Below are 12,857 nucleotides of genomic sequence, written 5' to 3' on the forward strand. Positions count from 1 at the left end.
GTCTCAAGGCACTACGTTCTGCCTCTAACTCAATAAATTGATGTAGTGGCAGTATATTTAGTAGTGCATTCAGAGCCTCGTTTGATGTGCTTCGCATAGCGCCAGTTATAGCTAGGGTTGCTATTCTTTGAAGCTTCGCTAGTTTCTTCCGGGCCGTAGCTTGCACAGTTTTGGTCCACCACACTAAAGAAGCATACGAGATTTTGGGTCTTATTATAGCTGTAAATATCCAATGGATAATTTTCGGCCTTAGTCCCCATTTTTTCCCTACTCCTTTGAGGCAAACCCATAGAGCTATTGTAGCCTTGGCTATTACATGCTCTATCTGCGGATTCCATGATAGCTTTGAATCTAGTATGATGCCTAAATATTTCACCTGTGATTCGAAGTTTAGCACTTCCCCGTCTAATGTTAGTGGTTTTAGTGCAATTTTTCGTCTCGTAGTGAATGCTATCACAGTAGTTTTGGAAGGGTTAATGTTCAGTCCCTCTTCCCTGCACCAGAATAGTGCGTAGTTAAGTGCAGATTGCATTCTGTTTGACAACACATTCTCATATTTTCCCCGAACTATTATTACTACGTCGTCTGCAAAGCCAATAACTTCGAAACCCATAGATACAAGTTTGTTTAGGAGGTCGTCCACGATCAATGACCACAACAACGGTGATAGAACCCCACCTTGGGGACATCCCTTTGTTGGAGTGGCTTTGATTGTAAGTGCTCCCAAGCTTGCATAGATGGTTCTATTTATAAGCATGGTACTAGTCCAGTCAACAATTGCCGAGTGGCATCCTCGTCTTTTCATAGCTGTTTCGATTGAACTGTGAGATGCGTTGTCGAATGCCCCTTCAATGTCTAGAAAAGAAGCGAGTGCTATTTCTTTTGCCTCTAGGGTCTTTTCTAGTTTTTGTGTTAAAGTATGTAAGGCCGTAACCGTTGACATACCTTTTTTGTAAGCGAACTGGAAATTATTTAGCTTACTTGAGCTAAGATACTGCGATTTAATGAGCTCGTCAAGTATCTTCTCCATTATTTTCAAGATAATGGATGTCAGACTTATAGGTCTGAATGCCTTTGGTTGAGTTTTATCTTTTTTCCCTGGTTTCGGGATGAAGATAACTCGTACCTTTTTCCACTGAGTGGGAATATGACAGAGGGTCATACTGGCGACGAACATCTCTACCAAGGCAGGTGTTACCATTTGTTTTGCTTGCTGTATTTGGATTGGTATAATTCCATCTTCACCAGCAGCTTTAAATGGCTCGAATGTACTTATCGCCCAGTCAACCATTGACGGTTTAAAGATTGCGCGCGATTTGCGGAGAGCTTCCTCGCGTCTGACATTTCGTCTGGGTCTTCCAGCCGGAGTGTCTACAATCTCTATCCCTTCAATGGATCCTGGGAAATGCGTACTTAGTAGTAATTGAAGTGTTTCTTCTGGGTCTGTAGTGAACTCCCCATTGTTTTTCTTCAATTGACCCAGTCCATTTGAGTGTTCTTTAGATAGAACTTTCTGGAGCCTGGCAGCTTCTGGCGTAGATTGAACGGATTCACACATGTGCCTCCAACTACTTCTCTTAGCTTTACGAATATTTTTATTGTACTCCGTTAGGGACTTACGATAGTCATCCCAGTTTGAGTCAGCTTTTGCTTTGTTGAAAAGTCTCCTTGTTTTTTTCCTTAACTTTTCTAGTTGTCTGTTCCACCAAGGAACTCTTCTGTTTGAAACTCGTTCCATCAGTGGACAGCTTGCTTCGAAAGCGTATATGATCTTATTGGTAAAACTGTTTGAAGCTTCCTCTAATTGCTTTGTTGTTCGTATTTTCACATCCAACAAAGGTTTACAAACTTCAAGTGTGTGTTTGTAGAGATCCCAGTTGGTGTTCCTAGGGTCTCTATAAACGTCCCTGATTATTTCTCCTCCCACTATGTCGAATGTAATATGTCTGTGATCAGACAGTGATTCTTCATCCGACACCTCCCAGTTATTTATTTTCCCTAGAAGCAGTGGTGTGCATAGAGTTAAATCGAGGACTTCTTGTCTGTTCGCCGTTGTAAACGTAGGTTTGTTTCCCTCATTACATATTTCAATATGATTTTGTGAAAGAAACTCTAATAAAGACTCACCTCTATTGTTGATGTCTGTACTTCCCCACAGCGTGTGATGAGCGTTAGCATCGCAGCAGACGAGAAACTGCTGGTTTTGTGCCCGCAATTTTCTCATGAATTCTACTACCATCGGTGGGGGTATATCGGTGCTATCTCCCGGGAAATACGCTGAGGCTACACTTACCGTGTGCTTACCTTTCGGTGTCGGTATTTCCATTCGTATAGCCGTGATGTCTCCGTCGATAAATTCTGTAAAGGGAGTAAATTTAATTCTTTTATTAACTAGTAAAGCAGCCCTTGGGTGAGCGCTTCTTTCGTCGTAAAGAATCTTACCATTCGGCGTGTAAAGCCCTTGTACCTTACCCTTGTTAACCCAAGGTTCCTGGATAAAGGCAAGGTCCAGGTTTTCGGAGACGAATCTTCTAAGTAGTGTACTCGAGGCTCCTACAACATGATGAAGAATCGCCTGAACACATTTTAGGGTGCTCATTTTTGGGGTTTTTTGCCCGTGGTGGTGGGGCAAAGCACCGGCTTTTTGCCATTTGCACATGTTTGTTTTCCTCCTTTTGGTTTGCTCCATGTGCTAGAGCAGTGGTTTTCAAAGTGGTCCCTACCGCCCCCTTGGGGGCGTTGAGAGCTTCCAGGGGGGCGATGAGCTCAATTTTGAAATTGGGGGAGCGTTGAAATGGCTCAGGTGGGCGGTGAGGCCGTAATTCACATTTTCACAAATAACGACACAACGTAGATTAGAAATAATAACGAATAAGTTCGTTGCAAGACTTTTTTTTTGTTTCGATTATAATCGTTTTAACAGCTTTATGTTATTCGCGACTTATATCAACGATGCAGTTGGCGAACAGTTATTGAAAAACTTATCCGGTAAAACTGCGATCGATGTTTCTTCTTGGGCTCGAAGGATGCAAAACAATGAAACTATGTTACAGAACTAAACATCAGATTCAAAATTTAAATATCTATAGTTAAATTTTTTGTTCAATCACAATTTTTTTTCTAAAATGTATCTAAAAGATTATGTTTATAAATTGTCCCAAATTTTGTAAACGCTCTATATCTTGATCTTCTTTGTAAGATTATTTTGGTATATACTTAAAAACAATAATTTTAAATGACAATGCTTGAAAATCTTTCAAATGTATTGTCTCAAAAAATCTGCAAAAAAATCTTCGAGGAAATTTGTGTGAAAGGGCGTCATCTGTGATTAAGAGATAGAGTTTTCGAAAGAAAATATGAAAAAAAAATTTTTTTTTGCTGCATGATTTTGAACATGACTCAAATTAAGATATTAAGAAATAATACTAATTTTCAAGTTATTTCACCTGCTTAATAGGTAGCAAGTTTGTATTCAATAATGCTAATTAATGGTGAATATAGAATTTTGTTTACCAAAATTCAAGATGTATATATTTTTATATTAACAAACTGATCAATCAATTTAAGTTATTGTCCAGAAAACTTTACATAGATATAAGTTATTACTGGAGGTAATGCAATTTGAGGCCCTTGGAGCCAAAAGCTAATTTCGAGAAAATAGCACAACAAACATTCTAGTTGTTATGTTTGGTCATTTTCCAAAAATTTGCATTTTTCTTTCGAACGAAATAGTATTTTAATAAAGTTCCAAGAATCTGAAAAATTACAGAATATAATTTGAGATAACAAGAGTCGTTTGAGATTATTAAATCAAAATCGACCATTTTTACACTTGTTACACCTCCTACCCATTTGGCTCTAACGGCCTTATATAAATTTGAATGAATTTTGAGTTAAGTCTTACAACACCACAAAGCCAAAAGCTAATTGTTTTTCACGATCCAGATTTATTAATTTTTTTAAAAATGTTTGCCAAAGGGGGCGTTGAGCTCGAAAATTTTTCAAAAAGGGGCGGTGAGTGATAAAAGTTTGAAAACCACTGTGCTAGAGTTTCTTGATAGTTTTTTGTTTGCAGGTTTGTTGATGGTTACTTTACCTTTAAAACTGCTCATTCCACTCGGGCCTGGTATAAGTTGATCTTGTTCCAAGCGTGGGCCCATGTTCAACAACCTAGTCCCTTCCGGTGAGCAATCTGCATTGGATTTACTGGGGCTATTCTCATTTATCTCGTTTGTCCCTGAGTCTTGTCCCTGGTCCATAGATTGGCCCTGGTCCTTAGACTCTGGTTCTTTGAGATCGAGTGTTGCCGAAGTATTTCCTTTGCTAATCGACTCTCCTTCTGTGGGTTGGACCTGGTCTTTCGCCGACTGGTCCTTTACAAGGCCCTGTTTAGGCTGCCCGGGTCCTTGAGCAGCTTTATCGGTGGTGTTCCCTTCAACAGCTCTGCTTTCTGGATTTCTCTTGGTTATTTTCCAGATTTTACTGGAACCAAATCCATAGTATATGACGAAGTTCCTCTTCTCCAACTCTTTCATCGAGGTTTCGTCTACGGTGAAAACCACTTCGAGAGCTTCGTTCTTTTTGTGGATATCGTAGAATCTCCAGCTTTCAGTGCTAAGCTCATCGTTTTGGCTTTCAATTGTAGCCTGAATCGTACCGATATCGTCCTCGGCAGCTCCAGGTAGGTGAGCCTTCAGGATCTCCGATCTTGGGATTTGATTATCTCCAACGGCGACTAGCTCAGCTCCTACCCATGGCTTGATTGATGGTGTAACTTGCTTTAGCCAGTCCGATGTAGCCTGGTCAAGACACGTCACAACCATGAAACCAGATTTGTACGAACATTGAGCGAACTTCGGTTTAAGTTTCTCCTGTCTTTGACCGAGAACAGCCCGTTTAATCGCTTGCTGTACCATTTTCAGTTGTTCTGTTTTCAGCTGTGTGCTGGGGTAATCTTTGGCTAATATGCCTACCCTCACAGAACCAGCAACCTCCCTATAGGAGGGTCTTTGCTTGGACTTGCCTTTAATTTTCTCTATTGGTCTCATTGGGCGTTTGGCCCTATGTAGACCTTCACGACCCTCATTGGTCTGTGGTCGAGCTTGCTTTGATTCGTATGGCTGTCTCGCAGGGGCTTGTGGCCCTCTGGCCTTCTTGGCTCTCGATTTTTCCACACTGTTTGAACCATCGTTATCTCCACTGCGCGCCCGTTTTACATTTTTTGCAGGGGGCGTATTCCTTTCAGTGGAAATTAGGCGCATTGCCTCTTCATATGGTACGTTCTTGGCCATAAGCTTTCTTAGCCTTCTCTTGGCCGCACCACTTAGCTGCCGTGTGTCGAGATTTTTATCTTTTTTCGGCATTTCTGCTGTTTTGATGGTGACATTAACCCCATCATCGTCGCTCTCGTCGTTCATTTCCGCAGGTGAATCTAATGCGGAAGATGAGATGGATGGCACTCCCGTGAATGACTCGTTAGAGAGCTGTCTTTCGAGTTCACCTTCTGTGACTTCCATATTATCCGGCTGAGACGAGCGGTCGCCACTCGTATTGTTTTGTATTTGTTTGTTTGTGTACATATTTTGATCCCACGAGTAGCTAGGGAAGTAAAGGTCAGCTGTGTCAGTGCCCTGCTGTAACACAGTAAGGGCTGTATACTGTGGGGTGCGCCCTGGTGCCCCACAGGTTCCGTTAGCGACTGAGATTCCCTCCAGCCATACATCCTATCGTCACGGTGCCTTAGGATTGGGGCACCTCCTCACTTTGCTATTGTCGAGTTGACAACATTGCCCGGGCTTCGCCGCCAGCTGCGTGTACACTTTTAGCTGGCTGTCATTTGTGATCATATGACTCGTGGAGGCGTGAGGTAGGAACGAGTGAGGACCAGAATTATGTTTGTCATTCCTTCCAGGTTGTCAACCCACCATTTGAAGCCTTTTAGCCATGAAACATATACCAATTTTTCTCTAAAATAGTCAGATAGGGTATCCCGAGTGTTAAATTTGAAGCGGATATTTAAAATTTTTCAATGTTGAGGTAAATTTCGAGGTAAATGTACATGAAAATTTCCAGAAAAAAGAATGAAATGATCGTAGCCTTAAAAGATTAGTTCTTTTTTATGTATTTAATTTTTCAAAACCTGCATTCCAATTAAATGTTATTGAATCTTGAAAATATCACATAATCTTAAATAGAATCGCAAATCACCTTCAACACTGTTTAGGAAAATTTTAAATCAGACAACAATGGTTTAAATTGGCAGGTGTGTCTTTATGGAAAAAATGAAAATAAAAATGCTTTAATACGGTTGAATAACAAAAAAAATTAAACATAAATTTTCTCCTTTCAAAACCAAATTCAATTCCTTTGAACATTGACCCAATAAATAAAGTCTTCTTGATTTAATTTGCATTTTTTGCTCGAATAAATAAAATAAGGGCGAACTTTTTTTTGGAACATGATTTTGATGAAAATATGGAAATAAAAAACCACTGCTTCCAAAGGCGAGGAAAGCGAAGCTGCTTGAAAAAGGTTTGTAAAAAATCTTATCTAATGTTTTTTATCTTCAGTTCTAAAAAAATATACCATCAAAAGCTACTCGGGAGCTAAAAGTGCTGCGCTAGGCAGAATATTGGGCAAAACTCCATAAATTGTCCCGATATTAAAAATTCTTCTTCCATAAAGTTTCATATGCAATGAATTCCAATAAATGAGAAACTTTTGATTTCGTTTAAACCTTAAAGTGAACTCGAGCAAAGCGGAGAAAATCAACTAAATGGTATACAATAATTAAAACATAGATATAATCACATATGTTAATTATGGAACAAGTTATAAAGAGTAGATTTTTTTTAAGCAAGAGGCTTGCCAAGTTTGATGGTAACGTTGCAACGCGTTGAGTGCTGAAAAAATCGAATTTGCAACGGGAAGCTGATACCTGATACCATTCGGCAATATTCAAAACATCCGAATCAAAGAAATGTAAATGAAAAGTATTCATGTAAAATGCATGTAAGATTGATTGAAGCAAATTTTTTGATAATTTATGAAAAGACCCGTAGAATTGAGTTGAAGTTCTTAGATTTGATTCCGAGATAATTAGGCGAAACAATTCGAGCAAACGGAAAATATGGATATGTAAAAAAAAACTAGGACATGTTCAAGAAAGCGAGACGATTAACAACTCAAGACTTGATGTTGTTTTTAAGTCAAACAGCGAAAAAAAAAATTAAATTGACGCCAAGTTTAACATGGTAAGACGAAGTTTACCGGGTCTGCTAGTAAATTATAAATATATTTTTTAATTATTTGCAGAACTGAATCATGCTAAAAAAATTTTTTTTAAGTTCCAGACCATATGTGCAGGATGCTACAAAACTTACATTGTTCTTTTTTTAATTTCTTTCGAAATTTGCAATTTCAATTTTAAATTAAAATTTTATCTTCAACTTAATATTCGTGGGTTTTAAAGTTCTGTTTTAATAGTATAGCTAGTTTAATTCCAGTTTTAATCAGTTTAAACTGCATAATTATAAATTACAATTTTATTACGCCATGAAAATCAAAACTATTTTTTTTTTTAATTTTTATTGATTTACGATTTAGATGTTATAATTTTGAATTCTTTATGCATTTTGTTTAACTATTCATTTTAAAATTGAAATTCCTTTATTTGAAATTAAAAAAATCAATAGGTGAATCTGAATTGAATAAATGTTTTTAATTTTTCTTCATCTCAAACTTTGATATGCTGTTAAATAATCCTTAAAACTGTTAAATCAAGACGATGTAACCCGTTGTCCATATTTTTTTTTAACTTTTTAATTCAGAGTTCAAAATAGAGATTATGATTTCCATGTTCTGCATTCAGAACTTAGAAACGATGCAAAAACAATGTTTGGTGAATGGTTTCTTATAAGTAATTTATTAAAACAAGTTGCAAAAATTGATTTCTATAGCACGAGTTTTAAATTTATCTAATGGGGCTTGCCGAGTCGAATAATTACAACGAGTGCTGAAAATGTCGAATCTTTTTACGAGTGTCATACACAATTTATGAAAATTCGGAAGATTCCTATGAAAATCAATTGATTGCCATACAAGAATTGCATACTTACAAATAATCACGTGTTAACGACCATGCAAAACTACAAATTTCTGATCAAGTAAATCGTGGACTGCAGTCAAAAAACAGTAGGTATCGATAATTATCGCTTTTCGATACAGTTTTCAGTGTCTGAAAGTTAACTGTACTAAAATTAAATTGTATAAAAAAAAACAATTATAACAACGATTCAAAAATTAAATTTGTTTTTTTTTTAATTAATGGCCTTTTCAATAAAAAAATCTTTACTGAATACCAAGGAAAATCTTTTTAAAACTTGGCAGAAAACAGACGACAAGTTTTTCAGGAAACGGTAGGGTCAACTGAAGTTATTATGAACAAAGATTATTCTTTTTTTGGTCTTATCTGTTCTTAATCGCCCAGATGAATCGATCATAATAAACGCTGTTAAAATTCTTGTTACGTAACAATTTTTAGTGTTGGCAATACTTCTAGATAAATCTAAACACTGCGTCTAGATTGGATTAGTGGTTTTTCAAAATTTACCCTTAATAAGTCATGGGCGATAGGTAGGCTACGCTTGTTAGTGACGGATGTGTTTTTTTTTGGCAACAAAATTCAAGGAAGTGAAAATTTAGAAAACTCTGCAAACTGTATTCGGATGGAACGCCAAATTTAGCCGGAGTGTTCTCAGAACCTGATCACTGTTTTCCGGAATTGCTCGAAAATTGTAGCAGCTGAACAATTGGACCAAACTTGTCCTTCCTGATGATGGCTTACAGGATTGAAAAGACATCGAAATACGGAACAAAGATAAGTGAACATTTACTTTTTTTTTTATTGGTGTACCGACTACATACAATCAAATTGTTTTTTTTTTTACCCACACAGAAATGGGACAAGAATTTCTAATAACAAATGATATAAAAATGGGTTTTCACATTGTCTTTAGAATATTGATATACATTCATCTCATGTTCAGTTCTATATAAATCCCATTCTTTTGATTGAATTTTGTGAAAAATCGGTAGTTCCTATGTTATTGATCAACTTTGTATGATAATTTAAAATGTCAGTTTAGATTCTGGGTCAGGGTGAATTTTTTCAAGCAATTCAATGCATTTGCTCAAAACCTTCTGGACAAGTATTGATTTTAAGTGGAACTCTACAAATGGTTTCATTTTTTAACGGTGAGAATCGATTAATATTTGGCATTTTATAATAACAGAGTGCATTCATAGCCAAATTGATAGACGTTTGTGTACAATTTGTAGGAAAGTTTTTTGTTTGTTTGAAACGACAGTTGCTAATTTTAACTTACATGCTTTTGGGAATAAAAAGCAGCATTGACATTTTTGATAAGTTTATTTTTTTTTTAAATTGAAAACAAACTTTGTGGAGTTTTCAACCATACTTCAAGTCTTTTTTAAGTCGTTTCGATATTTTTGCGGCACTATGCATTAAAATTTTCACTCGAAATAAGAAACAAGAATTTTAGGAGTCCCTTCATAGTTAATTTTTGTCACCATTAAACTTAACATACGCTTTCATATAGCTTTCAATAGGAACTAATAGGAGTTAGGGAAATAATTTTTAAGGTTCACCGTAACACTAGTCAAAAGTGTCTCCCAATCAATTTCTTCAAACCCTCTCCCAACCAAAATTGTTTTGCTAGGATGCAGAGATAACCTCGGTCCTAAAGCACAAAATAGATCTTTCATCCTTTTCTCTTTCTTCCAACCCAAGTAACACAGATTATGCCAACTAGCATTAGGAAGTTTTATTATGGTTTAATTATGGCATTTTTTTGTGCAGCTCGTTTTATGACGGTTTTATTATGGTCATGCAGAATGCTTATATTTTTTTTCGACCATATGTTTGCAGATGGTTTTGAAAACGCTAATAAAACTTTTATTAAACATACTGTTTTAGTTATTTTGAAAGAGTTATGAATGCTTTTTTAAAACTATAATAAAACACAAACTTAGAAGTTTGCTCCAAGCTTTCTTTTGCATGTTCTATAATAGCACTCAGTGCCTGATTATTAAACCGCCATAAAACTTAGTGACAGTTCTCGATCAAAATGTCAAAACAGGACACGCTCAGATTAGATAGCACATATTTGAATTGGAACTCCCATTTTTACACATTTTTGGTAAGTTATGCGTGTTGGTTTTGAGTTTAAATTAAAAAAATACATCTTTGAAAACTTGAAATCACCGAAAGTGGTATGAATACCTTTACAATATGAGTATTGAGTGAAAGGGCCCAAATAGTAGGGAAAAAAAGCTTGACGCCATCATTAATTCAAGATGGCGGCTTCCTCTTTTATTTTCAAAGCTGAAAATTACTGAAAATATCGTGAAACCTTCACAATATGGTTATAAGGTAAAAGTAATAAACGAGTAGAAGTCAAATTTCGTTGCCCGTCGCCATCTTAAATCCAAGATGGCGGCTACCACTCAACTTAAAAATACTGTAAATGACTGAAAATCGCATAAAACCCATATTATAGGGGTATAAGTTAAAAGAAATCAACCGGTAGAAGTTGAATTACGCTATCTTACGCCATCTTGAAATCCAAGATGGCGGCTTCCGCTAAACTTTAAAATGTAGTGAATGACTTAAAATGACATGAAACCCAAATTGGTAGTGGGGTTGGTAAGGGGTTTACGAGTAGAAGTCGAATATTGCTATCTTACGCCATCTTGAAATCCAAGATGGCAGCTTTCTATAAACTTAAAAATGCTCTAAATCATTGAATATCGCATGAAACTTCCAAAATATGGATATTTGTCAATTGGGATAAGCTATAAAAAGTTTATTTTTGCATTCTGACGCAATCTTGAAATCCAGGATGGTGGCTTCAGCTGAACTTAAAAATACTGTAAATGAATGAAAATAGCATGAACTCCCAAATATATTGTATTGGGTGCTAAGGCTAAATGATAGAAGTCAAATATCTCTTTTCGCGTTTCTCTAAAAATCTGTAAGTGACTGAAAATCCCACAAAAACTACCACAATACAGACTCCGTTCGTTTTTGGCAACATTCGATTTTGGAAACATCGAATTTGGCACATGTGCCAAAATCAGACGGTTAACAGAAACAACATAACCTTATAGTTTTCGCTAGAATAAGACCAATAAAATTTGGACATAATAGCATGATAGGAATAAAAGAATTACATAAATGGCAAAAAAAATCAAAAACTACAAACAAAACAAGAAAAGTTCTAAATGCATTAGAAACATAATGAAAAAATAATAAAAGTGATTTAAAATGATTTAAATTGTTTTAAAATAGTAGTTTTAATGTAGTATTACGTGAAAAAAAGTTGTGTTCAAGCGATTTTCATTGATTAACAGCATTTTAAATTCAGTGGAAGCTGCCATCTTGGATTCCAAGATGGCGTCGGAAAGAAAAAAAATCGACATCTTCTAGCTTAGCCTTTTCATTAAATACTCGTATAGTGGTGGTTTAATGCGACTTTTTGTCAGCATTAAGCATTAAAAGTTGAGCGGATGCCGCCATCTTGGATTTCAAGATGGCGTCGGATAGCGAAATTCGACTTCTACTCGTTTAGCACTTTCACCCGATACCCATTTTGTTGGAGTTTCATGCGATTTCAAGTCATTTACACCATTTTAAAGTTCAGCGGAAGCCGCCATCTTGGATTTCAAGATGGCGTCAGACAACGAAATTTGACTTCAACTCATGATTTATTCCACGGGTCATTGAAAACCAATCCCTTTTCATTCAAAAAGTCTGTCCTCATTTACTGTACTAATGATTAACAACTCAGAAATGAGGAACTCAACCTTAGCGTGTAATTGGTTTGCTTGCGAGAGAAACGTCAAATCGTAGCTTTTTTTGGGGTCATCATTAAACCATAATAAAACTATGAATTGACTCACGCCATGTTGATTGCAAAATCGAAGGGTACAAAATGACGCCATGTTGATGGATTCACAATGCCAGCATTGGAAAATATTTTTTCAGGCCTTTTTTCCATCAATCCCATCATGATTGACCATCAGATTTGACGAGGCGCATTTATTTTAAGATACTATTTCATATACATTTTACCTAAAATCTTGACTGGCAGTAGAAAAGACGCTCATTATATGGGTAAAACATTGGTTTTTTAGCTATTAATTTTACCAGATTCATATCTGAATAATGCAGTCATCATTCATCAACCATTACGGTTGCTGGAAAAAACAAAAAAAAACTCCGAGAACTGACAGAACCGAAAAAAACAAAAATTTCTAACATGTTTTATAATAGCTTTTTAAAAGCTTTGGTGACCAATATTGATGACTAACAATGATTGGTCATGATGACGTTCCTAGGATAGGGCCAAATAGCCTAATTTTGGCTTTATTAGAGTCCAGGTGATGTTATAGAATGTACTTTAGCTTTTTATGAAGATTAATGCTATGGTCCAAACGACATTTTGCTGACCATAATAAAGCTAAAATTGTTACTTGGGAATCTATCTATTGACTACTAGGACGTGGCCGGCGCCGTTATTGACGTTAAAAAAGAGAGCATCAGTTTTGTGCAGTGTGAATGAGCTGCTAATCCCAAGCACCATTGATTTGACCTCTGATCAAAATTGATGGCCTCGGTCAATCACGGAGTAGCAACCATTGGCAATGTGGAACTTGTTCTACTGAGCCACGCCAGCGATCGTGGACCTCGAAGTGATTGTTATCATAATATGTTTTTTGGAAAAAGCAATGCATACATTTTCTACAACCATGCTCTTCGGGTTTTACGGTTTAAG

The 12,857-nt window shown here is 36.4% G+C and overlaps 1 protein-coding gene across 1 annotated transcript in view; it reads left to right on the top strand.

Annotated features, from left to right (window-relative positions):
• Positions 1 to 12,857, top strand: part of LOC129740625 (protein RUFY3) — a 114,712-nt gene that overhangs the window by 34,102 nt on the left and 67,753 nt on the right. The window lies entirely within an intron of this gene.

This window comes from Uranotaenia lowii, chromosome 1, assembly GCF_029784155.1.
Source record: "Uranotaenia lowii strain MFRU-FL chromosome 1, ASM2978415v1, whole genome shotgun sequence".
NCBI lineage: Eukaryota > Metazoa > Arthropoda > Insecta > Diptera > Culicidae > Uranotaenia > Uranotaenia lowii.